This window comes from Prionailurus bengalensis, chromosome D4, assembly GCF_016509475.1.
Source record: "Prionailurus bengalensis isolate Pbe53 chromosome D4, Fcat_Pben_1.1_paternal_pri, whole genome shotgun sequence".
In the NCBI taxonomy this organism is placed as follows: Eukaryota; Metazoa; Chordata; class Mammalia; order Carnivora; family Felidae; genus Prionailurus; species Prionailurus bengalensis.
The window spans coordinates 5,814,692-5,841,411 of NC_057359.1; the positions used below are offsets into that span (position 1 = coordinate 5,814,692).

The 26,720-nt window shown below is 38.5% G+C and overlaps 1 long non-coding RNA gene across 1 annotated transcript in view; it reads left to right on the forward strand.

The window, feature by feature from the left end:
* Positions 1-23,280, forward strand: part of LOC122474980 — a 40,316-nt gene extending 17,036 nt beyond the window's left edge. Inside the window, exon 3 of the long non-coding RNA XR_006295058.1 lies at positions 19,428-23,280. This is a non-coding gene — a long non-coding RNA (uncharacterized LOC122474980). The remainder of the gene's footprint in view (positions 1-19,427) is intronic.
* Positions 23,281-26,720: the final 3,440 nt, after the last annotated feature.

The window sequence follows — 26,720 nt, forward strand, 5'->3', positions numbered from 1 at the left end:
CCCTCCTTCCTCCCTTCAACCACTGATCTGTTCTCTATTGTAATTGTTTTTGCCTTTTCTGGATTCTCATATAAATGGAATCATACAATATATACTATTTTTTCATTCACTTCTTTCACTGAAAATAATTATTTTAGGATTCATGCATATTTTGTGTGTTAGTTTATTCTTTTCTTTTCTAATTTTTTTTTTAACGTTTTTTTTACTTTTGAGAGATACTGACAGAGTGCGAGCAGAGGAGGGGCAGAGAGAGAGGGAAACACAGAATCCGAAGCAGGCTCCAGGCTCCAAGCTGTCAGCACAGAGCCTGATGCGGAATTGGAACTCATGAACCACAAGATCATGACCTGAGCCGAAGTCGGACGCTTAACCGATTGAGCCACCCAGGCGTCTCAGTTTATTCTTTATATTAGTGAGCGTGTCCTTTTGAGTAGATACTGTTGTTTCAAATTTGATGCTATTGTTTCAGGTTTTTGTGCAGACATATGTTTTCATTTCTCTTGTGTGAATACCTAGGAGTGGTTTTCCTAGGTATTATGACAAAGGTATTTGTAACTTTTATAAGTAGCTGCCAAATGGTTCCAAAATGACTATGCTCTTTTCATGCCCATTTAGCAATATACCAGAGTTCTAGCTAATCCACAGTCTCACCTACACTTGGTTTTGTAAGTCTGAACGATTTTAACCAGCTCAGTTGGAGCCAGGTTATATCTTACTGGACTTTAATTTATAATTCCTTGGTATTGTGGTCATCTTTTCATGTGCATTTTGGTTATTTGAGTATCTTTCTGTTCAAACCTTCAGCTCATTTCCTTTTTTTATCTTTTTTTTTGGGGGGGGGGGTCTTACTGAGTTGAAAGAATATATAGTAGAGATGACCGTTATAAGATAAATGTTTTCTAAACTTTCTTTCGACATCTGTGGCTTGCCTTTTTCTTAACAGTATCTTTTGGAAGACAAAAAATTTCATCTTGAGAGTCCTACCATTTTAGCTTCTTTTATATCTACTGCTCTTTTCCCCTCTATCTAAGACATCCTTGGCTAACAAAAGGTCAGTGAGTTTTCTGCTATGTTTAGGTTTTATGTTTCCCAATTTTCTATATGGTGTTAAGGACAGTTGTTCTGCTTTTATGTGTCTGGTGGTCCCTCCAACAGCACTATTGGCTGTAGAGATTATTCTTTCCCTATTGAATTGCCTTGACAGTTTGTTCAAATTAATTGACCATATGTAGTCATGTTTATTTCTGGAATACATCCTGTTTCATTGAACCTACTGTCTATGATAACACCACGCTCTTTTCATCAATATACCTGTGGGTTAACTCTTGACATAAGTTAAGGTGAATGTTCTAACTATAACTTTTTTCCAAAATTATATTAATAGTTATTTCTTTGCCTTTCCACATAAATGTTAGAAGCACCTATCATTTTCTCTTAAAACATTGCTGAGATTATGATCAGGATTGCCCTGAATCTATAGCTGTCTCCTTTCCTTTGGCTTTTTAAACTTTCCTCTGTAGTATTTCTTTTCATCTTAACAATTATGTGATTAGATTTATTCATGGCTTTCATGATTTTAATCTTATTTTAAGTGATGGGTTTTTTAATTTCAATTTCTAATGCTTGGGAAAATATCAAAATGCAAGTAATTTATTTGTATGAACATTGTATCTTATGACATTATTAATCTAATTATTTGTAGTATGTTTTGAAAATTCCTAAATGTGTTTTGTGTACACAAATAATGCCATCTGTTAATACAGATTTTTTTTTCCTTTTTCTCTTTGCAGTCTTTATGCTCTTTCTTTTTGTTTATGAAACTTGTTAGGACTTCTGGTATAATGTATGCTGAATATAAATGATGAGAGAAAACAACTTTTTCTTGTTCTTAATCTGTAGGGCATTCAATCATTTACAAAGTTTTCTTTTTATTATGCTTTCTTTTTTTGCTGTTCCCCCAATCACCTCAGGTTTTTAAAAATTTTCCAAATATTTAATTCCCCATGTACCCATTTCTCCCACCCCACCCCCCCATCCATTGCCCCTGACAACCACCAGTCTGTTTTTTGTATCTCTTAACTTGGTTTTTTTGTTTATTTGTGGAGATTTGTTTGTTTTTAAGATTCCACATATACCTGAGATCATGTGGTATTTGTCTTTCTCTGGTTGCCTAATTTCGCTTAGCATAACACCCTTGAGGTCCAACAATGCTGTCACAAGTGGCAAGATTTCATTTGTTTTCCTGGCTGAATAATACTCTGTTATGTATGTATATCATGATTTCCTTTACCATTTATCCATCAGTGGACACTCAGGTTTTTTCCATATCTTGACTGTTGTAAATCATCTCTCAAAGAAAGATGGGGCACATGGATCTTTTTGAGGTAGTTTTCTTTTCTTTTCTTTTTTTTCATATAAATACCCAGAAGGGGAAATAGCTGGATCATATGGTAATTGTATTTTCAGTTTTTTGAGACCTTCCATACAGTTTTCCACAGTGGCAGCAGCAATATACCTGGTGTTGAACCAACACCAGTGCACTTATGTTCCCATTCTCACAACACTTGTTCCCTATCATTTTGGGAAGAGCCATTCTGACGGGTGAAGTGATAGCTCATTGTGTTTTTTTCATTTGCACTTTCCTGACGATTAATGATATTGAGGACCTTTTCATGTACCTGTTAGTTATCTATATGTGTTCTTGGAAAAATACCTGTTCAGATCTTCTGCCCATTTTTAAATTGGATTGTTTGGTTTTTGTTATTGAGTTGTATGAGTTCCTTATGTATTTTGGATATTAACCCCTTACCAGATACATGTATTCTCACATTCCGTACATGGCCTTTCCATTCTGCTGCTGATTTTCCTTTGCTGTACAGAAATCTTTTAGTTTGATGTAATTCCACTCTTTCTGTTTTTGTTGCCTTTGCTTTTGGTGTCGTATCAAAACAAATCTTCACCAAGCTCTGTGTCAAGGAGCTTACTGTGTTCAAGGAGTTTTATGATTTCAGTTCTTACATTAAATCTTTAATCCATTTAGTGTTAATTTCTGTGTATGGTATAAGACAGTGGTTTAGTTTCATTCTTTTGCATGTGGCTGTCCAGTTTTCCCAATACCATATATTAAAGAGTTGGTCCTTGCCTGGCTAGCTCAGTCAGTAGAGCATGAGACTCTTAAAGAGTTGGTCCTTTTCCTGTCCTGTATTCTTGGTTGTTTTGTCTTAAATTAATTGACCATATATGTGCAGGTATATTCTGGGATCTCTATTCTGTTCCATTTCTCTGTGTGTCTGTTTTTATGCCAGTACCATACCATTTTGATTACTGTAACTTTGTAATATAGTTTTGAAAAAGGGAGTGTTATGCCTTCAGCTTTGTTTTTCTTCCTCTAGGTTGCTTGGGATGTTTGAGATCTTCTGTGTTTTCATACAAATTTTACGGTTGTTTGCTGTATTTCTGTGAAGAATGCCATTGGACGCATGTAAAATTCCCCACTGGGAGACACGGGTACTCTGGAGAATGCAGAGAAAGATTGAGAAGATCGTGTGTGGCCCCCTCCCTAAGGTTTCTGGAAAGGAGTAGTCAGCCCTAGCTGTGTGTTTAATTAGAAGCCTGCCTCTCCTGTCACGGCCATGATGATGAGCTAATCAGCCTCTTTCACAGAAAAATTGAGCTTCTGGGTGTGTTGCCTCTTGCTGTGCCCTAGGGGTGGTAACTGTTGAAGAACTTTTTGGTGGTCACAGTCCTGTGGGACCCATGAGCTTAAGCCCCACTGTGCCTGAGCCGGGTGATGTGAGGTGTCCTCCCATAGCAGCTGTGTGGTTTAGTGTGCCAGCAATGGTCTGAGCTCCTTTCTGGATGAGCCCTATTATTACAGCCTCGTGGGACCAGGAACACCTGTAGAGCCAGGTGATCAGGAAGCATCCCTTGTGTGGCAGCTGTAAAAATGGGGCCCCATATGCATGTAGCACTTCCATTGGGTGAGATACTGGTGTACTGGAGCACCACGTAGGGAGAACACAAGGTGGTTCCTGTCTGGCTCCATTCCCAGAGAGAGTTCCAGCAGGCTCCGAGATGTATGTGTTAAGTCAGGTTCTGCCCATCAGGCCAATGGTTTAATAAAAGTAGGTGAGCCTCCTTCACTTCAAGTGTGGGTGCCATCGCTGCCTCTGTGATGGGCCCTGGGTTGGGTAAATCCAAGCACAAGAGCCTTTCATAAAGAGCCATTTCTCAGGTCAGTTGTGGGTCTCAGGAATCCTCCATTGATTTTCAAAGTTACATGTATTCAGGGCTCACCTCTCTGGTGCAGGACTTAAAAGTTGGGGTTCCTTTTGTAGGATTTGAACCCTTTGCTCCACAGGGAGGAGCTCCAGGTTTTGGGTCCCCTCTCACTTGGGGGTCCCCACACTGGGGGCTGGGGTTTTTGACCAGATTGTGTCCCAGCCTCTCCTACCCACTTTAATGTGGTTTTCTTCTTTTTGTCCCATTTCTACTCATCACTCAGCCAGCCTTTAGATTCTTTTAAGAGGAAATTGGTCTGTACGTAGCTGTAGACTCAGTGCGTTCTTGGGAGTAGGTGAGCAAGATCTTCTTCACTGTCTTGAACTGGAGCCCACAAAGTACTATGTTAATGAAAGTTTTTCAGACCTGTCCTTTAAGTTCCCCTCCCTCATTTTTAATTTAATCAATAGGTGTTAAGTTTTTCAAACTCTTTCTTTATATTGATGACATTGTTTTATGGCTTTTCTTTTTCAGTTAATATTACGAATTCTATTTCTTTTGCAATGTTAACCTTGTATTCCTAGGATGAACCCCACTCGGCCATGATATGTCATCCTTTTTACATTTTGCTAGACTTAGTTTACTAATATTTTCTTAGAGATTATTTACCTGTTTGTAAAAAAAAAATTCTTAGAGATTTCTTTTCTCATGGTGTGATAAAGCTTGCCTCTTCTATCTTTTAGAAGAGTTTGCATATATTTACTATCCTCTGGTGCTTAGTTTGGTAGTTTTTACCATAGAAGAACCTCATGTTTTCTTTGCATTCCCACCAGCATTTAGTATTGCCATTGGTTTAGATTTTGGCCATTCTGATAGGTAGATAGTAGTGATCTCATTGTTCTTTTAATGGCAACTTCCTAATGGCATAAGATATTGAACATCATTTCATATGCTTATGTGCTATTTATATATCTTCTTTGGTGAGGTCTGTTAAGGCCTTTTGCCCATTTTGTAATAGGGTTGGTTGTTTTCTTACTGTTGAGTTTTAAGAGTTCTTTGTAGAGGCACCTGGGTGACTAAGTTGGTTAAGCGTTCAACTTCAGGTCATGATCTGACAGTTTGTGGGTTCGAGCCCCACATCAGGCTCTGTGCTGACACCTCAGAGCCTGGAACCTGCTTCAGATTCTGTGTCTCCCTCTCTCTCTCTGCCCCTCCCATGCTCTGTCTCTCTCCCTCTCTAAAACAAACATTAAAAAAAAGAGTTTTTTGTATATTTTGGATAATAGCCATTTATCAGGTGTATCTTTTGCAAGTATTTTCTCTCAATCTATGGCTTACTTTCTCATTCTGTTAATCTTGTCTTTTGCAGACTGGACATATTTAATTTTAATAAAGTCCAGTTTATCGTTTTTTTGTTTGTTTTTTTTTTTTTTTTGCAGATTGTTCCTTGATGTTGTATTTTAGCTAAAAAGTTTATTGCCCCACCCAAGGTCAATTAAGTTTTCTTCTGTGCGATTTTCTAGGAATTTTATACCTTTTATTTTTACATTAGGGTCTAATGATCCATTTTGAGTAACTTTTTTGTGAAGGATGCATGTATGTCTGTGTCTAGATTCACTTATCTGCCTGTGGATGTCCAGTTGTTCCTGCACCAGTTTTTGAAAAGACTGTCTCCATGATAGTGCCTTGGCACCTTTGTCAGAGGTTGGTTGACTATGTATTTGCGGGTCTGTTTTGAGCTCTTTCTACTGTTCTATTGATCTGTTTGTCCCATTTCCCCATAGCACATTGTCAAGATTACTACGTCTTCAAGTTAGGTAGTGACGGTCTGACTTTTTTCTTCTTTTATGTTGGTATTCTGTGTCTTTTGCCTCTCCATATGAGCAGATTCACTTAGTAGATATCCATTAAATAACTTGCTGTTTCTTATGCTGTCTTTGTATGGTTTTGGTACTAGGGGATCTCGTTTTCATACAGTGAGTTAGGAAGTATTACCTCTGCTTCTGTCTTCTGGAAGAGATTGTAGAGAATTGACATAATTTCTTTCCTAAATGTTTGATGGCATTCACCAGTGAACTCATCGGGGCTTGATGACTTCTCTTTGAAAAGTGATCGTTTCTTGACTGAATTCTTTCCTATGTACAGGCCTATTGATACTATTTTCTTCTTGTGTGAGATTTGGCAGACTGTGTCTTTCAAGGAATTTGTCCATTTCTTCTAGGTTATCGAATTTGTGGGCATAGAGTTATGGATAGTATTCTTTATTACATTTTAATATTCACAAGATCTGTTGTGATGTCGCCTCCTTGATTTTTTATGAAACTTAGGGATGTCTTCTCTCTTCTTTTCATTTAGCCTGGCTAGAGGTGTGTTGATTTTATAGATCTTTTCAAAGATTCAACTTTTAGTGTCATCGATTTTTCTCCACTGATTTCCTGTTTTCAATTTCATTGATTTCTGCGCTAATTTTTAAATTTATTTTCTTCCATTAACTTTGGTTTAACATGTTCATCTTTTTCTAGTTTCCTCTAGTATAATCTTAGGTTTTTTATTTTAGATCTTTCTTTTAATTTATGCATTCACTGCTATAAATTTCCCTCTAAGTAGTGCTTTCACTTATCCCACAATTTTGAATAATTTGTATTTTCATTTAAGTGAAAATATTTTCTAATTTGTCTTAAGATTGTTTTCCTTGACCATGTGTTATTTAGAAGTGTGTTGGGGGCACCTGGGTGGCTCATTTGGTTAAGTGTCCAACTTTGGCCCAGGTCATGATCTCACGGTTCGTGGGTCATGTCAGGCTCTGTGCTGACAGCTCAGAGCCTGGAGCCTGCTTCGGATTCTGTGTCTCCCTCTCCCTCTCCCTCCCTCTCTCTCTCTCTCTGTCTCTCTCAAAAATAAACATTAAAAAAAATCTTTTTTAAAGTGTGTTGTTTAATCTCCAAGTAGTTTGTTGTTGTTGTTGTTTTTTTTTTCCACCTATCTTTTTGTTGAATTCTAGTTTAATTCCATTATGGTTGGAGAGCATATGTTGTGTGGTTTCTGTTTTCTTAAATATCTGTTCAAGTGTGGTTTATTGCCCAGAGTGTGGTCTCTCTTGCAGATTATTTGCTATGAGCTTGAGAAGAATGTGTAATTTGCTGTCATTGAATGAGGTAGTCTGTAGATGTCATTTATATCCAGTAGATTGATGGTGCTCTTGGATTCAGCTGTGTCCCTGTTGGTTTTCTGCCTGGTGGATCCATCCATTTGTGACAGAGGGGTGTTGAGGTCCCTGACTGTAATAAATAGAGTTCTGTCTGTTTCTGGCTGTAGTTCTATTAGTGTTTGTCTCACATACTTTGACGTTCGGTTGTTAGGTGCCTGCACAGGAAATCATTACATCTTTTTGGACTGTTTACTCCTTTGTTGTTAGGTAATCCCCCTCTTTATTATCCTTGATAAATTTCCTCTTTCTGAAAGTTAATATAACTGCTCCCCCCTTTTTGATTAGTGTTAGTTTAGTATATTTCTATCCATCTCTTTACTCTTAATCTGTATGTGTCTATATACTGAAAGTGGGTTTCTTCAAAAAAATAATAAAGGGGTTTCTTGAAGACAATGTATGCTTGGGTCTTGTTTTTTGATTCACCTTGACAGTCTCTGTCTTTTAGTTGGTATATTTAGACCACTGACATCCAAATTGATTTTTTTTATATAGTTGGATTAATACCTACCATATTTGTTACTGTTTTCTATTTTTTTGCCCTTGTCCTTTGTTTCTATTTTTGTGTCACAAGTAACCTAAGTCTGCTTCAAGTAATATTCTACAGTTTCTCAGATAGTATGGAAACCTTAATAAAATATTCTCAGTTCTTCTTTTCCATTCCTTTTAACAGGACTGTCACTAATTCTGCTTATATGTATATAGACATATGTAATAGGATATGTTATTATTTAGAGCAGACTTTCTGTTGGATCAATTCAGAGTAAGAAAAATAAAAGCTTTTATTCTACCTTCACTTATTCATTCTCCAGTGTTCTTTCTTTCTTTGTGTAGATCTGAGTTTAACCTGTAACGTTTTCCTTTTATCTGAAGAACTTCTTTTAACACTTCTTGCAAGGCCGGTCTACTAACAACAGGTTCCATCAAGTTTTGTTTTTCTGAGAAAGTATTTCTTCTTCACTTTTGAAGGGTAATTTTGAAGGTACAGAATTAAACATTGGTGGAGGTTTTTTTCTCCCAACCCTCTAAATATTTCTCTTCACTCTCCTTACTACTTGGTTTCTGAGAAAAGAAGAAATTGGATATAATTTTTATCTTTGCTCATCTGTAGGTAAGAGTTTTTTTCTTCTGGCTTCTGTCAAGATTTTTTTTCTTTATTTTTGGTATTCTGAAGTTTTAATATGACATTCCTAAGCATAGTTTTGTTGTTTGTTGTTTATTTTTTGCATCTGGTGTTCTCTGTGCTTCCCAAATCATGGTTTTTGTGTCTGATATCAGTTTGAGGGAAATTTGCAGTCATTATTGCTTCAAATATTGCTCTGTTCCCCTCTCCCTTTCTCCTCTTTCTAGTATTTCCATTACACGTATGTTATACTTTCGTGGTTGTCCCACCATTCTTGGGTATTCTGTTGATTGTTTTTCAGTCTTTTTTTTCTCTTTGTTTTTCAGCCCTGAAAATTTCAGTGTCAGGTTCTTAAGCTCAGTGATCCTTCCCTCAGCCATGTACAGTCTGCTAATGTGCTCGTCAAAGGCATTCACTTGTTAGTGGTTTTTTTTTCCCTCTAGCATTTCTTTCTGCCTCTCTGTTAGACTTTCCAATTCTTCACTTTGTTACCATTTGATCTTGTATGTTGCCTAATTTTCTGATAAAGCCTATAACGTATTGATCATAGTTTTAAAAAAAATCCTGGTCTGATAATTCTGGCATTCTTACCATATCTAACTCTGATTCGGGTGTTTGTTCCATCTCCTCAAACTGTATCTCTTGCCTCTTGGCATGTCTTATAATTTTTTGTTGTAAGGTGGACATGATGTGCTGGGTAGAAGGATCTTTACTCATCTAGTGGTGAGATGTAGGGCAAGAGAAATGTTCACTAGACCTGTAATTAGGTCAGTCTTTTGGTGGCGCTAGACCCTGAACTTCATTGGCGCTTTTGAGTTTTTTAAGGTGTATGAATAGCTAGCTAAGGTGGGACGGGATGGCTACAGGGACTTCTTTTAGGGTGTGCAGATCCAATTCCAATATGGGGGGTTCCCTCACACACAGTACCAAGCAGTTCTCTGGCATCTTCAGGGTGTCTGAGAATTTAAATCAATTCTGGCGCTATCTTCCTAGAGATAGCATAGGTATCCACAGGTTAGGGGTTCGGGCCTACAAGACTGTCCCTACCCCTCACTTCACATGCCAGTCACAAGCTCTAGGCTGTTACCTGTGCTTCTGACCAACCAGCTACAGATTGGAGGTTCTAAAGAGCTCCTCCTTAGGTTTAATTAATTTGCTACAGCAGCTCACAGAACTCAGGGTAGCACTTAGGTTTCCCACTTTATTAAAGGGTATGACAAAGGGTGTGAATCAACCATGAGATGAAGAGATACATAGAGCGAGGTCCCAAACCAAGCAGCGTCTGACTTCGTGGAGCTTGGAGCCTGGCTCAATGGCACATGGAAGCCCATTCCCCATGCGGAAGACTGGAGAGACCTGGAGTTAAGAATTCCCTTTCTCCGAGAGGAATCCTTTTGCACTGCTGGAGGGAATGCAAGCTGGTGCAGCCACTCTGGAAAACAGTATGGAGGGTCCTCAAAAAATTAAAAATAGAACTACCCTAGGACCCAGCAACTGCACTACTAGGTATTTATCCAAGGGATACAGGTATGCTGTTTCGAAGGGGCACATGCACCCCCATGTTTATAGCAGTGCTATCGACAATAGCCAAAGTATGGAAAGAGCCCAAATGTCCATCAATGGATGAATGGATAAAGAAGATGTGGACGGGCGCCTGGGTGGCTCAGTCGGTTAAGCATCCGACTTCGGCTCAGGTCATGATCTCACAGCTTGTGAGTTCGAGCCCCGCGTCGGGCTCTGTGCTTACAGCTCAGAGTCTGGAGCCTTCTTCAGATTCTGTGTCTCCCTCTCTCTCTGCCCCTCCCCTGCTCATGCTCTGTCTCTCATAAATGAATAAATGTTAAAAAAAAAAAAAAAGAAGATGTGGTGTATATATATACAATGGAGTATTACTCGGCAATCAAAAAGAATGAAATCTTGCCATTTGCAACCACGTGGATAGAACTAGAGGGTATTATGCTAAGCGAAATTAGTTAGAGAAAGACAAATATCATATGACTTCACTTACATGAGGACTGGAAGAGACAAAACAGATGAACATAAGGGAAGGGAAGTGAAAATAATATAAAAATAGGAAGGGGGACAAAACATAAGAGATTCTTAAATATGGAGAACAAACAGAGGGTTATTGGAAGGGGTTGTGGGAGGGGGGGGATGGGCTAAACGAGTAAGGAACATTAAGGAATCTACTCCTGAAATCATTATTGCACTATATGCTAACTAACTTGGATGTAAATTTAAAAAATCAAATAAAATAAGAATTCCCCTTCTCCCAGTTTGGTTAGGCTCTGATAAACCCTTAGCAGGTTGGGCTCTAGGTAAATAGGTTCTTCTAAGGGCAGGCTTTGTTAAGAAGAGAATGCTCTGGCATATTTCAAATGGTTTCTTTTCCCTTCCCTGTGTTGGGAACATGAGAGGATTTTTCTCATTTTCACTGTAAACACTTTGTAGGGCTTTTGCAGGCAAAACTCATAAAAGCAGGACCCCCTCCCCCTGTCCCTGCCGTATCATTCCCCTGGACTCTTTACCCCTCAGACTTGTCCACACTGAGCCTCTCACCGTTTGTCAGTTACCGTTCAGGTTTTTGAAACTGGCCTTGGTTCCTGTGCAGGTGTCTGCTCTGGGAGGTTCTGATTCTGTGTTTCTGCCTGTCTCCAATTTTTGGCACCCTGGTTTGCTCTGTGACCTGATTTCTGTGATAGATCTCAGAAGTTTCATTAATTTTTCAGTTTTTAGCTTTTACCTGTTGTAAGTTCCTTACATGTTGGACCAGAAACCAGCAGTCAACATGTTACAGATTTTTTAAATGTTCTTATTTGGAGAACATACCCTGCATTGTCAGTCCTTCTTAATTTCTGGAGACTTCTGTTAGGAACCAATATATATCCTGATCACTATTCCACGTGTACATGAAAAGAAGTATTTTCTTTTGTTTTTGGACCTAGTGTTCTATAAGTGAGAATTAATTCAAGTGACCTGTTGCTACAGGTCTTATATATCTACATCATTATGTTTTCATCTCCTTGTACTGTTAACGATTGAGAAAGAAGTGTCGTATCCAACTGTCACTGTGTATTTGCCTGTTCTTTTCAGGGTTCTACTCCTATATTTTGGGTGCTAGGTTTTCTTGTATTTTAAATTTGGGGACATTTTTCTCAGATTCCGTAAATTGCTTCCATGTAGTTTGACACCCACAAGACTCACTTTTAAGTTTCATTGCTGTTGTTTTAATCGGGTCTGGGACACACTTCAGGATACTTTTTACCCCACTGTTAGGACAACGCACACTTCCAAGAGCAGAGTAGGTAGTCTCCTGTGTAATGGGATATCCTCTCCTATTTATAGACTTCCCATCCCGCCATGTACTTCAAACGTTGTTCAGTCTGTTTTCATGTGGTTCTTTTTGTAGCTGCACGTCGTTTCCCTGCACGTACCGTCTTTAGCCAAAGACTCAAGACTCAAAAACTCATGGTCTCTTTCAGTCAGCTCTGTCTCCAGGATCTTACACCACAAATGGGAGTTGCGTTGGCCTCTGAATTTCTGGTTCTGTCTCCTCAACTTCCTGAGACCTCTGCGTTCTGTTTTGGTACCATATTCTGATCTGAAACTGCGTTATTTCTTCTTTTTCTGGGATCCTTACCCTGCAGTGCCTGTTACCTGGTACTGCTCCATCATGGGAGAAGGGGAAACCTCATGCCGTAGATCCCTGCTAAGTTCAGTATTATGTGTGCTCGTGATTTAGCTCAAGGAGATTCATACTTTCTGAACATCAGGGGGGGACAAGTGTTTTTGTTGTCCACTCTGCAAGGAAAGCTTCAAATGAGCACCTTTGTTGTGCCATCCCTGAAGATGCGTCTTCTTTCACATTCAGAATCCTAGAAGCCCACGCAGCAGGCCCAAGTCTTAAATTATTTCCCATTGACAGGGTATCGCTATACAAAACCAGGAGTGATCTTAAGGCTGGAGCAAGCAGAAGATCTATGCTCATTAGAAAAGAATTTCTAACCAGGAGATCTTCAGGTGAGTTATTAAGTACGAGTAGAAATTTTCAGGGTAAATTAGAGTGGTCAGTGAGAGAGGTCTACTATGAAATAATTTCAGCACTTTCTTACAGAGCCGCTATATATGTGGGTGTTTAGGAAGAGTGTATTGTATTCAGTAGCGTATGGGAGGAGAAGGTCTAAGACAAGGGGTGGATGCCGTCGTGATCATTTTCCCATCTTTAAAAACTGGGAGCCTGAGTATAGATCATTCAAAATTGGGGCACCTGGGTGGCTCGGTCAGTTAAGCATCCAAGTTTGGCGCAGTTCATGATCTCATAGCTCGTGAGTTCGAGCCCCGCGTCAGGTCTGTGCTGTGCTGACAGCTCAGAGCCTGGAGCCTGCTTCCGATTCTGTGTCTCCCTCTCTCTCTGGCCCTCCCCTGCTCCTGCTCTGTCTCTCCTCTCAAAAATAAATAAACATTTAAAAAAATTTTTAATTGACACATCAAGTAATAGAGTTATATGGAACAGTAAAAAAAAGGGATAAAAACTAAGAAATATTAGAAAAGCATATAAAACTGGGGGTTAATGAATGGGAAGAGAGAAGAAATTGATTATGTGTTAGGGAATTACTAGATCTTGTCTTAAGAGGTAGATGATTAAGGAATTACATAAGATTATAAAGATAACCGTGAGGGGCCAATATACCCTTCTTGCCTGTTAGAAGAAAAATTCACTTAACAAAATAAACATGCCTATTACTGAATACATTTTTTATAAAGCTTTGTTAAGCACGCAGTACAACATGAAATAATAGAAAACTAGCTGCCATAGCAACTAATGAAAATGGGTTAAAGCCAACGACTGTGAGAATATATTATCAGATATTATCAGAGATAGACCTGAAGGATAATTTGGAAAGTTTGATATTGAAAAATGGTTAATCACTGTGCCAAAACAAAGTATATGCTGGGATCATTTATCTGAATTTTAATCAAGATTGAATTCAGGTTAAAAACCGTGAAATGAGAAAGAAGGTACTTTTATCATATTAAAGAAGACAGTAAAGACGGGCATATGAAAGTTTTAATATCTGTGTTCTAAATAAATTATCAAGGTTCACTAAAAAAAAAAATACTGCAGGAGATATAAAGTGATACGGAAGCACATTAGATACTGTAACCACAGTGTATCCTCAGGTTTCATAACAGATCCACTGGAAAACACCTGAGGCTACGGAACACAGAAATAACACATTTTATGAAAAGAAACTAAGATACAATTGTAAATGTGTTTCACACTCTGAAAACAAAGAGTAAACCCTTTCACTGTCAGTGGAAGAATCACAAAATACGAAAGAACTCAGGTGAAAAGGAAATATCGTTAAATTTCAAAACAATAGAAAAATCAGAGTTCAACAAACCTAGAAACTATAAACAATGCAAGGACATTGAAACCTGTCTCTGGAAGTTAAAATTGTAGTATATCCAGAAAACTGTAATAATAAAAAGCATGATATCAGAACCTCTGGGCTTACAGGGAAATTTGTATTTTTACCTACTTACTTTAAAAAACAAAGTTTAAAAAAGACTAAGCAAAGTGGAAGAAATAATTTAGTGAAGATTAAAGTAGAAATCAGTGAGTTGGAAAACTACAGGCGTGTAAATAATAACTAGCCAGATGGTGGTTCTCAAAGAGACAGTCATTTCTAAGAAATAACTATGCACACGTCTCTAGTAATAGAGTAGGTGAACATTTGGAAATATACATAGGATAGGTAGATGGAAACTTAGAAAAACTGGGAGAAATGTTGAATAGTCTTTAATTGGAGAGATATTAAAGCTCTTAATACTCTTAATATATGTAAAGATGCATTGTAATACCAAGTGAACTCATTTGGTTTTGGTTTTTGTGAAACTTGGCAAGCTGGTTCTAAAATTTTTATGGAAATTAAATGTGTACATGCATACATAAGTAAAAATAAAATTTATATGGAAATAACAAAGGCCCAATAATAATTTAAAACATCTTTGAGAAACAATGTTGTGGGACTTTTCTCTAGCTGCTACTGAGCGAAGCTCCTGTCAATATGTAACTATAATTAAACAAATCATTGAAGTAGCCCAGGAATAAACACGTTTTAAACAATTGATTTCTTTTACCTGTACTTTGCACATATAGCAAAAATCAACTTGGGGTGGAATTGTATTAGGTGAAATAAAATACTTTAGAAAATAGTATAGAAAATCTTTATCACTGTGGGTGGGGAAAGACTTAAGACCAAAAAACACTTAACCATGTAGGAAAAATGTGATAAATTTGACTACGTTAAAAGTCACAATATCTGGATGTTAAAAGATTATGTAAAAACTATGAGAAGACAAGCCACAGAATAGCAGAATCTATTTGTGATGCACGCAACTAAGATAAACCTAGTATCTAGAATCTATAAAGCGCTTCTACAAGTCTGAGGAAAAAGACAGGTAGCTTAATAAAAAAAAATGCGCAAAAGACTTAATCAGAATCTTCCCCAGAAAGGAAATCCAATTACTTAGTAAATATGGGAGGAATTATTTAATCTGATTAGTTTTGAGAAAAATATGGAAACAGTATCATGTTGCCAACATACATTTAAGAAATTGGCAGATTCTGTGTCTCCCTCTCTGCCCCTCCCCTGCTCATGCTCTGTCTCTCTCTGTCTCAAAAATAAATAAAAACATTAAAAAAAAAATTTTTTTTAAAGGGGCGCCTGGGTGGCTCAGTTATTAAGCACCTGACTTCAGCTCAGGTCATGATCTCACAGTCTGTGAGTTCGAGCCCTGCGTCGGGCTCTGTACTGACAGCTCAGAGCCTGGAGCCTGCCTCCAATTCTGTGTCTCCCCCTCTCTCTGCCCCTCCCCTGCTCATGCTCTTTTTCTCTCTCAAATATAAATAAACATTAAAAAAGGCTTTTTTTTAATTGGCTATAATTATGTCACATTAGCTACCTTAAGATTTTCCAAGCCATTAAAAAAAAAAATTAAAAAAACCAAGATTTTCCAAGCCTTTAGGCAGAAGTGGGCAATGGAGAGCTTGAGTGTGGAAACAGATATTTGATTAACTCCTCATCAGTATCTACCCCATATGTGGCATGTAAGGTCTTCTGCCAAATACTTCTGGCATTATTTCTTGGTTCCCTCTGCCCTTTGTGTCTCCATAATTTTACCACAGTAACTCTATGTTAAAAGAAATACCAAAAGTTCTGTTTATAAAGTAGTTAGCTCTAAACCCTAGTAGCATTTTCAAAAAGTAATGCACATAAATGGAAAGAAAAATAGTATTTTATTTTTACTCTTCAACACTGTTTTTGGGGTGCCTGGGTGGTTCATTCAGTTAAGAGTCCAACTTTGGCTCAGGTCATGATCTCATAGTTCGTGGATTTGAGCCCCGCGTTGGGCTCTGTGCTGACAGCTCAGAGCCTGGAGCCTGCTTCAGATTCTGTATCTCCCTCTCTCTCTGCCCCTCCCTTGCTCATGCTCTGTCTCTCTCTGTCTCAAAAATAAATAAAAACATTAAAAAACTTTTTTTTAGATAAAAAGAAATTGGCAGAAAATAAGAACACTGACAGTATGAAGTCGGAGGCGGGGGGCAGTAGAGATCTGCATCCACTGGTCATGGAAGTGTGAACTGATGAATTGCTTTTGCAAATGAAGTAACAAGCCACATGCCCATCAACAGATGAGCACAGAAATGAATCACACTTATTTTATGGAGTGTTATACATCACAGATAACGTACTAATATAACCATAGCAAAACCATAGGTGAATCTGGCACACAATATTGAACAAAAGAATAAGACGAAAATGATTATAGCAAGGTATATGATTCAGTTTTTATAAAGCAGCTGGTAAAATTAAATTGTATGTCTGTAGGGTTGTATGCACAGTCCGTAAGACTCTAAAGAAAAATCAGGAAGGTATTGCTGTGAATTTTGTGAGTCATGTGACGCGGAAGCATGAAGAGAGTTGTGCTCTGGAAAGAATGCATTGGTTTTCCCCGCTGTGGTCAGGCTCTCAGTTCCTCAGTGTGGATGGTGACTCCACTCCCTGTCATTTTGTTAAAGTGCCCAGAAGAATTTCATGGTTTCAGAGAGCTTGACAGTTACGAGATAAACAATGGTAGATAATACTCGCTACAAGTATTCATCACAGAAGGTTTGCTTCAATAAATAAAGAATCCAGGTCTCAAGTGTCTCTTCAGTATGGCTGCCCATGACTGCTGAACTCAGGCAGTCTATCTCTGCACCCCCCTTTCCCCTTCAAAGCCTTCATTACCTAACATGCCATATATCAAGTATGCATTGTGTTTTGTTTACTGTCTATCTTTTTCTTCTGGAACATATGCTTTCTGAGAAGCAGTATTTTTTTTATTGTCGTGCTCACTGGCTCATCCCCTGGTATGTAATTTGGCATTCAAATAGGCTTATATTATTGAACTTCCGAGAATTGCGAATATAAAGTCAATTCATTAGAAAGAAAGGACAAAGAGGGCGTAAAAATGACTAATAAACATGAAAAATATGTAACATTAATGGCAATCTCAGGAATGTGAATTCAGACCACAGTACCATGATTTTGGACTCATCCCACTAGTGCCACGAATGATTAAGAGATGAGGCAAGAGAAACGTCCACAAGGCAGGCAGTGGTGTAAATTGGCACAATTACTGGGAAAAGTTTGAATGTATAAGTGCAGATCTAGAAATAACTTCCATATTTAGGAGTCCACTGAAAGATATATTCAAACAATGGGCCATTATATAGCTGTAGTGTGTAATGGGGTTGGAACTAAGAAACCTGGCATGAAGAAGCACATCCCAAAAATCTACACATAGAAATTATAGTCATAATATTTTGATATAGTGAAAACTAAACATAAATACATACTGTGTGTGTGTGTGTGTTGTATTCTACCAAAAAAATATTTTCTCTTACTCTTCCCTATTCTGGAATGTAATATATTTCGTAATTACATTTGATTGACACTAAAGCTGTTTAGGGGAAAGGTACTTCGTATTGAATGCACATGCCCTAGCCACATTCCTGTGACTTGTGAATCATCAGGTATACATTGGCATTACGTCTGAGCCGATGGGTCACAGAGAGGTCTAGGGAGCTCCAGGCACACGGTATTTCAAGGACCCTCTCTGTATCACAGAGGAGTGCAAGGAAAATCAGAGAATCAAGGTTTTGTTTTGGATAAAGCACAGCATAGCTGCACAAAATGGATTTCATAGCATTTAAAATACCATCCGTTAAAAGATAAAATATTATTTTAGATATGCCTAAGAGAGGAAATGGACAGGTGTCATCAATTTTAAGCTGCATTGTGATTGCAGTGATGATAATTTACTTTAAAAAATTGTGTCTCAATATATGTAACTGCTCTTCACGTATCTGTTGTTCAAGTGAGTGGTGTAGACTTAATTGCTTTCAGATTTAAAGTAAATGGTGTTTAAATTCATGGAGCGATATGAAGGGTTGTTTGTTTTTTGTTTTTTAACTTGAGAAGAGTCTTTTCCTGAAGGATATGTAGAGTTTGAGCTAAAAAAGGAATGCATGGTAACTTAGAGAAATAATGTGGGGCAAGATTTTTGCTGGAATGAATTCATGTAAGGGGGATCAAACAGCCTAGCCAGACGACCTGCAGAAAATACCGTGGACTTCCATAATACTGGCTTGAACAGCTAATGTTCCTGAATTGGTGCAAAACTTTGTTTTCCAGAACGTCTCCTGACTCTTGTCTGATGGAACCTGAGGCAGTGGTTTTAGGACCATCTTAAATTTCAGTACAGGCCTGAAACTGTTGCTGGAATTGTTGTGGGTAGCAACTGAGTAATAGCAGTCAAGCATACCAGGGATAAAAGTAAAGTCTTTTATGATAAATGAACATAAAGGATGTCTAAAGTCTAAAAACAAGGTGAAACATAATCCTTAAGGTTCTAGAAACCAGTAGAAACCATGTATGTTGAAACATTGATGGGATGCTGACTGACGGATTACTCTTGGATGGGTTTGTTTCAAGAGAGTAAGCACATTGAAAGAAAACTTACAATCTGATGATCAGGAGAGTATTGTTATAGAACAACCTTAACATCATGTACCAAGGCACCAGAGCCAACGTAGGGCAGGAAATTCACCCCAGGCTGAGAGATGGCTTTTCTTCTCAGTAGTTGGATACTTCTCCTTCCTTGTGTCTTTGTCTTCCTGTGAAAAACAGCCAGGAGAGTTTGAGTTTGGAGTAGAGACCTGTTTTTTCTATTATTATTATTGGAAGGAAATTATGCTATTATTTGTGTATTTTGGTGTTAATGTATAAACTCAGGGAAAAAAGAAAAGAAAGCTCCAAATAGAAGCATGGAGACTAACGAGTTTCCTGCCCCATAATCTGTATTTGGCAGTAGAATACAGGATCCCTGACCCTAACCCTGTCTCTTATGTATACCTTGAAAGCCTTACCCACTAATACTCCTCGTCCACACTTACTGTCCATAATCTTTGCTGAATTGATCTTATTCTCTGATTTGTCAAGTTCCCAAACTCAACTATTCTCGTGTGTTCATTGTTCCTTTCCTGTACTTCTCTTCCATGTAGTTTTGAAAATCACATTTTTTAAATGTCATATGTACATATATATTCATTGCCAGTTTGTTTTCCTTTTTTTCCCCACTCCAGCCAATTTATTTTCAAATGAAAGCAGTATAGGAAATATATACTTCAAATTACTTAATCTTGTGTGACCGGACTAGAACCAAAGAGTCAAATATGTAACAGACTCTATGTATATGGGCTCCCTCCCTGTAAGAAATGTGTCTTAAGATTCATAAGATTCATATTTTTAATTTTCTCATTTTTAGAAGACTGCCAAGATGATAACCTCTTAGAGAAGAGCCAACAAATCCAAGACAGACATTTGTGGCAAGTTTTATTTACTCATTTTCAGAGAACTGACACAGGAGGGGAAAGTTTCGACCAGGGGTCACACACAAGAAGAACAAACCAGAGAAATTAGGCGGAGGTGACCCCCTTTGAATGTGGACGAAACTTCAGCCATAATTCAGCTTACACACCAGGGAAATTCTGTGATTATAATAAACATAGGGGAGCCCTCTGCCCCCAGTCAGCCTTCAGGGTACGTCAGAGGACTCGCATAAGGTTGAAACCCTATGAGTGTTGCGGATGTGGGAAATGCTTCTGTAAGAAATCGTACCTCCTCATGCACCGGAGAATTCACACAGGGGAGAAACCTGACAGGTGTAGTGAATGTGGGAAAGATTTCAGCCACAAGTCAAGCCTATGGAAACAGCAGAGAACTCACAGGGGAGAGACCGTACGAATGTATGGAATGTGGGAAAACTTTCAGCTGGAAGTCAGACCTGAGAGTCCATCAGAGAACTCACACAGGGGAGAAACCCTATGAGTGCAGTGAATGTGGAAAACCTTTGGTGCAGAAGTCAACTCTCAAAACCCATCAGACAATTCACAAAGGGGAGAAGCCTTATGAATGTAATGAATGTCAGAAAACCTTCACCCAGAATTCACCCCTCAGAACACATCAGACAACTCACACAGGGAAGAAGCCCTATGCATGTAAGGAGTGTGGGAAGGCCTTCAACCGAAGTCAAGCCTAGGAATGCATCAGAGAACTCACACAGGGGAGAAGCCGTACAAATGTAATACATGTGGGAAGGCGTGCAGTCAGAAGTCAGGCCTAAGAAAACACCGGACAACTCACGCAGGGGAGAAGCCGAATGAATGGGATGAGTGTGGGAAAGCGTTTAGCGAGAAATCTGGCTTACAGTTACACCGGAGAACTCACACGGGGGAAAGACCATATAAGTGTAATGAGTGTGACAGAGCCTTCACCTACAAATCAATCCTCAGAGGACATCAGGAGGGTCATAAAAGGGAGAAACTCTCTAAATATGATGAAGGTGAGAAAGCTTTCAGCGAGAAATCTGGCTTACGATTGTTGCAGAGAACTCACCCAGGGGAGGAACCCTATGACTGTAGAGAGCATGGCTGAGCCTTCACCTCTAGATCAGTCCTCACAGGACATCAGGAAGCTCCTACAGGGGAGGAATGTATTAATGTGATGAATGCGGGGAAGCTTTCAGCCATAAGTCGGACTTCAGAAAACATCAGGGGACTGTCACGGTAAGAGGAACACTGAATGGAATGAATGTGGTAGAACTTACCTCAGGGATCACACACACAGGAAAGCCTTACAACCCTACTGAGTGAAGGAAAATCTTGATTGCAGATCAGACACTCAAAACTATAGCTGTTCTGTGTTGCAGACTTCAGACGGCTCTCCCGTAAGTTCTCCAGGACCTGTCATTTGCCTGAGTATTTGCCTGGGTTGGCCTACTTCTCACACGTGTGTGTGTCTGGCTCCACGAAACCTCTGATGTAGTGTAGAGCTGATACAAGGATGCTTTTTGACTTACCAAACAATTGAGCCCTTCCAGAGAGCGCTGTCAGCCTTCCCTGGGTCCCATAACCCCAGTAGATAACCAGGAGTTAAGTGGATCCGTGTAAACCTGTAGACCTGGGTGCAGTCCCGACTCAGCTACTTACTAGACCAGCAACCTCCTCGCCCTGAGTCTCCACTCCCTTCTTTGCGAACTGTCGCCCATGTTTGTTGCAAGGGTTAAAGGGCACAGGGTGGAAACAAAGCAGTGTCGATTCCCTTCTGTCTTACATAATTCGTGCCTCCTAAGAGATGATACGGGTAAAGTTAGGGGAAAAACAGGCAGGAATATGGAGATGACCGGAACTTGAAGAGAAAGTGAGAGTTCTGAAGGAGGGGTGGGAGTCGGAGCTGGAGGTGTCCCTACAGTGCTCGGTGGGGCTCATGGCTCCACTCCTTGGGCCCTTCCCGTCCAGGACACCCCAGATCTCATACCCTCGTGACTCAACTCTCCCTGGACAACCACAGTGGTGGCAGACCGTCCTCAGAGACCTGCTTCTCTGGTCTTCACAGACGCAAGCTCAGGGCCACAGCAACCATCCTGAGATTTCTGTGGGCTGGAAATGGGTAAAAATGGGAGTTCTGTTGCCAGAACTAAGGATTTGGGTAAAGTCCAGGATTCTCGACTAAGCCTTACCAGCAGTTTCTTTATAATCTTTAAAATATGTGGAGCCCAACTACATTAATCTATTTTTATTTAAAGCAGCTTGTAATTTGATTTATAAACATTTCTCTCTAAAAGAAAAATGTGTATTAGTAATAATAAATGAAACCAATTTATAACTTGCCATGTATAGAAACTAATTGAAAAAATATTTACAGAAACAGAACAGCAGTTTAAAAAATTATAAGTAGATGATGTAATCAATTTCAAAACTCATCTCTGACATTAGAAAAATGACTTGAGGAAACCTGTTAGGTATAGGAAAGACTGTCAGCGCTTGGGGTCTTCCAGTGACTAAAATATCTTACCGGTCTTGAAGTTCAAAAGATTGAGATGGCCTTTGCTACTTTCCAGAAGGTGGAAGGAAGGACGCAGCTCAAACCAGTTGTGGGGTGGAGGCACAGAAAATGAAAATGTGCAACTTCTAGATTATGGGGATGATCACAGGCAGGAAGCTGCAGATAAGCATTTACAGAGCAAAGCAAATGATTTCCCCCTGGTAGGAGTGGAGTTTGGGAAGCCCCGTTTCTTTGGAAAGCGGCCTCTGCACCGTCTCAAAAAGCTCCCAACCTGAGGAAAACAGGCTCATGTTTAGTTTTAGGGGCCCAGATGTGGCACACTGGCCCCGGGTCCCCCTGACTTGTTACGGACAAACCAAGTTCTGAGGAAGAAGCAAGGGAGAATTCCTTCGTACAGTCTCCTCCTTTCCATGCCCGTTCACCAGACTTGTAGTTGAGACTCTTGCTTCTGAAACACGAAAATGTTGTACGTGTAGAGACCATATGACAAATATGCAGGTTGTGGAGCACAATAGGATGTGATCTGTGAACCCACTACCTCGCTTAACGGTAACGGTATTGGCCATGAAAGAGTGAGAGTGTATCCACTGGGATACTCTTGCCCTATCTATCTCCTGCCTCCCAGAGACAGCAGCTATTCAGAATTGCGTGTGTGTTTGTGTGCGTGTGTGCACAAGTGTGTATCAGTGATTTGCCTTTTAAAAAATAGTAATTATGAATCTATAAACAATAATTGTATGGTTCTACTTACTTTGAAATTAGAATGGTCATGTGTCCTGCTTTTGTGACATGGCTTTTTTTGAGTCAATGTGATGTACCTAACATTCATACATACTGATTTGGATGGTTGTACTTCATTCAGTTTCATTTATGTATAGCTTGATATTAAAATGTATTCATTCATGGTTTTGGCCAGGTATTTTGAAGTAAAGAAATAGAGGAAATGTGTTTCTAAATTCTAACTTCTTGAAGGAAGAGAAAAAAAGAAAATGGAAAGGTTGGGTTGCAGGCTTATGCCAGGATGTTGATATGAAATTCTCCAACTCAGTTTACCTGGGCTGCAGGCTCTCAGCTGGAAGCATCCCATATTCCAAAAGGCGGTGTCTAGTTACCAAGCAAGACTTGTCAAGAAGCATCCAGAAGCTACCCTGTGACTGATGAGTTCAAGAAAACATGATTGGGTAATTACGAAGTGGTTTATTATTGATGCTTGTTGGTAACTTTTAATTTTTTATTAAGATAAAGTATAAATAATATAAAATTTACCATTTTAATTATTTTTCAAAGTGCCTTTTTAGTGGCATTAAATACACTCACAGTACTGTGCAACCATTTACCACCATTCATCTCCAGAACTTTCTTCATCTTCCCAAACTGAAACTCCATAGCCATTAAATGCTAACTCCTCAATCTACCCCACTGCCATACCCTGGCAAAGACTGTTCTGCTTTCTGTCTCTACCAATTTGACTACAGTAGCCACATCATACAAATGGAATTATGTAATGTTTGTCCCCTTGTGACTGACTTCTTTCACTTAGCAAAATGTCTTCGGGTTTTATCAGTGCTACAGCACGTGTGAGAATCTCCTTCGTTTTTTAAGCCTGAATGATACTCCATCGTATGTATATACCAGATCTTGTCTACATCTGTCAGTGGGCACTTGAATTGCATCCACCTTTTGGATATTGTGGATACTGGTGCTGTTAACATGGGTGTACGGATATTTCTTCAGGATCCTGCTTTCAACTCTTCTGAGTATATACCCAGAGGTAGAACTTCTGCATCATAGGGTAATTCAACTTTTAGTTTATTGACGAACTATTATACCATTTTCTGTAGCAGCTGCACCATTTTACATCCCTTCTAGCAGTGTACAAGGGTTGTGGTTTTTTGCACATCCTCCCTAATACTTGTTACCTGTTATTTTGATAATAGCCATGGTAATCCTCACAATTTGTGATGTTGGACACATTTTCTTGTACTTCTTGCCATTTGAGTATCTTCTTTGGAAAACTCTGCACTCAGGTTTTTGCCCATTTTTAACCAAGTGGTTTGTTTTGTTGTTGAATTGTGGAATTTCTTTGTATAGTCAGGACATTACTCTCTTGATGGATGTATGATTTCCAGATATTTTCCCCATTCTGTGGCTTGCCTGTCTATTTTTCTGTTGATAGAATCTTTCACATATCTTTTTTTTCTTTTGTTACCTGTGCTTTTGGCATATTCAAGAAATCATTACTAAATCTAACGTCATGAATCTTTTCTATGTTTTCTTCAAAAGAGTTTTATAGTTTTAGCTCTTAATGTGTAGGTCTTTGCTCTATTAATTTTTTTAATATGGTGTAAGGTAAGAGTCCAACTTCATTCTTCACATTTCCTAGTGTGTTCATTGAAAAGACTTTCCTCTTGACACAATGTTTTGGTACCCTTGTCAAAAACCATTTCACTTTATATGTGAGGATTTATTTCTGGTCTCTCTCTTCCATTGATCTATATATGCATGTCTTTTTGTCATTACACTGTTTTGATTATTGTGGCTTTTTAGTAACAAATACTAAATCTGTGGATTGCCTGAGGTAGTATGAGTTTTAATATTAATTCTTGCAATCCATGAACGGAGTATCTTCTCACTTATTTGTATCTTCAGTTTCTTTCATCAAAGTCTAATAGTTTTCAGTGTACAGATGTTTCATCATCAAGGTTAGATTTCTTCCTAAGTATTTTTTTAAAATTTTGATGCTATTGTAAATAGTATTATTTTCTTAAGTCTCTTTCTGGTAGTTAGTTGATATCTATAGGAATGCAACTGATACTTGAATGTTGATTTTGTGTCCTGCAACTGTATTAAATTCATTTATCCATTTTAACAGGTTTTTGGTGGATTTTTTGGTAGAATTTATATTTAAGATCACATAATCTGCAAACAGTTTTACTTTTTCCTTTTGGATTTGGATGCCCTTTATTTCTTTTACCTGAATTACTGCTTTGGGTAAGACTTCCAGTACTACCTTGAATAGAAGTAGGCAACCTTGTCTTTGTACCTAATCTTAAAGGAAAATCATTCAGCTTTTCACCATCAAGTATGATACTAGTTATGGCTTGCCAAATATGGCCTTTATTAAGTTGAGGTACTTTCCTTCTACACCTACTTCATTGAGCCATTTATCTTGAAAGGATGTTGAATTTTGTCAAATGCTTTTTCTGTCTCTGTTGAGGTGCTTGTATGAGTTTGATCTTTCATTCTATTAAGGCAGTGTCTTGCATTTATTGATTTGCATATGTTGAACCATCCTTGCATCCCAGGGATAAATTCCCCCTTGATGGTGGTGTATGCTCCTTTTAATAATGCCTTTGAATTCAGTTTGCTAGTATTTTGTTGAGGATGTTCACATCTATGTTTGTCATGTTTGTAACTTTCTTTTCTGGGAGTGTCCTTATTTGGTTTTGGTGTGAGGGTAATTCTGACCTCATAAAATGAGTTTGGGAGTCTTGTTTTTTGGAAGAGTTTGAGAACAGCTGGCATTATTTTTCTTTAAATGTTTGGTAGAATGCACTAGTGAAGCCATCTAGTCTTACATGTTTCTTTGTTGGGAGGACTTTGATTATTGCTTCAATCTTTTTACTCATTATTGGCATATTGAAATTTTCTTTCTCATAATTCACTTTTTTTTTTCAACGTTTATTTATTTTTGGGACAGAGAGAGACAGAGCATGAACGGGGGAGGGGCAGAGAGAGAGGGAGACACAGAATCAGAAACAGGCTCCAGGCTCTGAGCCATCAGCCCAGAGCCCGACGCGGGGCTTGAACTCATGGACCGCGAGATCATGACCTGGTTGAAGTCGGACGCTTAACCGACTGCGCCACCCAGGAGCCCCTCTCATAATTCACTTTTGTTAGGTTGTATGATTCTAGGAATTTATCCGTTTCTTCTAGGTCATCCAATTTGTTGGTTTTTAATTGCTAACACTTGTCTCCTGTGATTCTTTTATTTCTGTGGTATCAGTTGTAATGTCTTCTCCTTCATTTATAATTTTATTTGTATGAGTCCTTGTTTTTTCTTGGTTAATCTAGCTAAAGATTTGTCGGTTTTGTTTATCATTTTAAAAAATCACTCCTGGTTTTACTGATTTTTTTCATTGTTTTTCTAGTCCCTAGTTGATATATTTCTACTCTAAATTGTATTATTCTGCTAATTTTGGATTTAGCTTTTTATTTTTTTTCTAGTTCTTTGATATGTAAAGTTTGATTGTTAATTGTATATCTTTCTTTTTTTGTGAAATAGGCTTTTATCACCATAAACTCTTCCTTAGAATTGTTTTTGCTACATTACATAGGTTTCAGTATACTGTTTTTCCGATCTGTTTGTCCCAAGATAATTTTTGATTTTCCTTTTTATTTCTTCTTTGACCCATTGGTTGTTCAAGAGTGTGTTCAATTTCCATATATTTGTGACTTTCCAGCATTCTTCCTGTAATTGATTTCTAGATTCATACCATTGTGGTTGGAAAAAAAATACTTGATATGAATTCAGTCTTCTTAAAGTTAAGACTTGTTTCATAATCTAACACATTATCTGTCCTGGAGAGTGTTCCATGTGCACTTGAGAAGGTGCATTCTGCGACTGTTGGGTGGCATATTTCCTGTATATGTCTGTTAGGTCCATTTGCTCTATAGTGTTATTCAAGTCCAGTGTATCCTCATTGATTTTCTA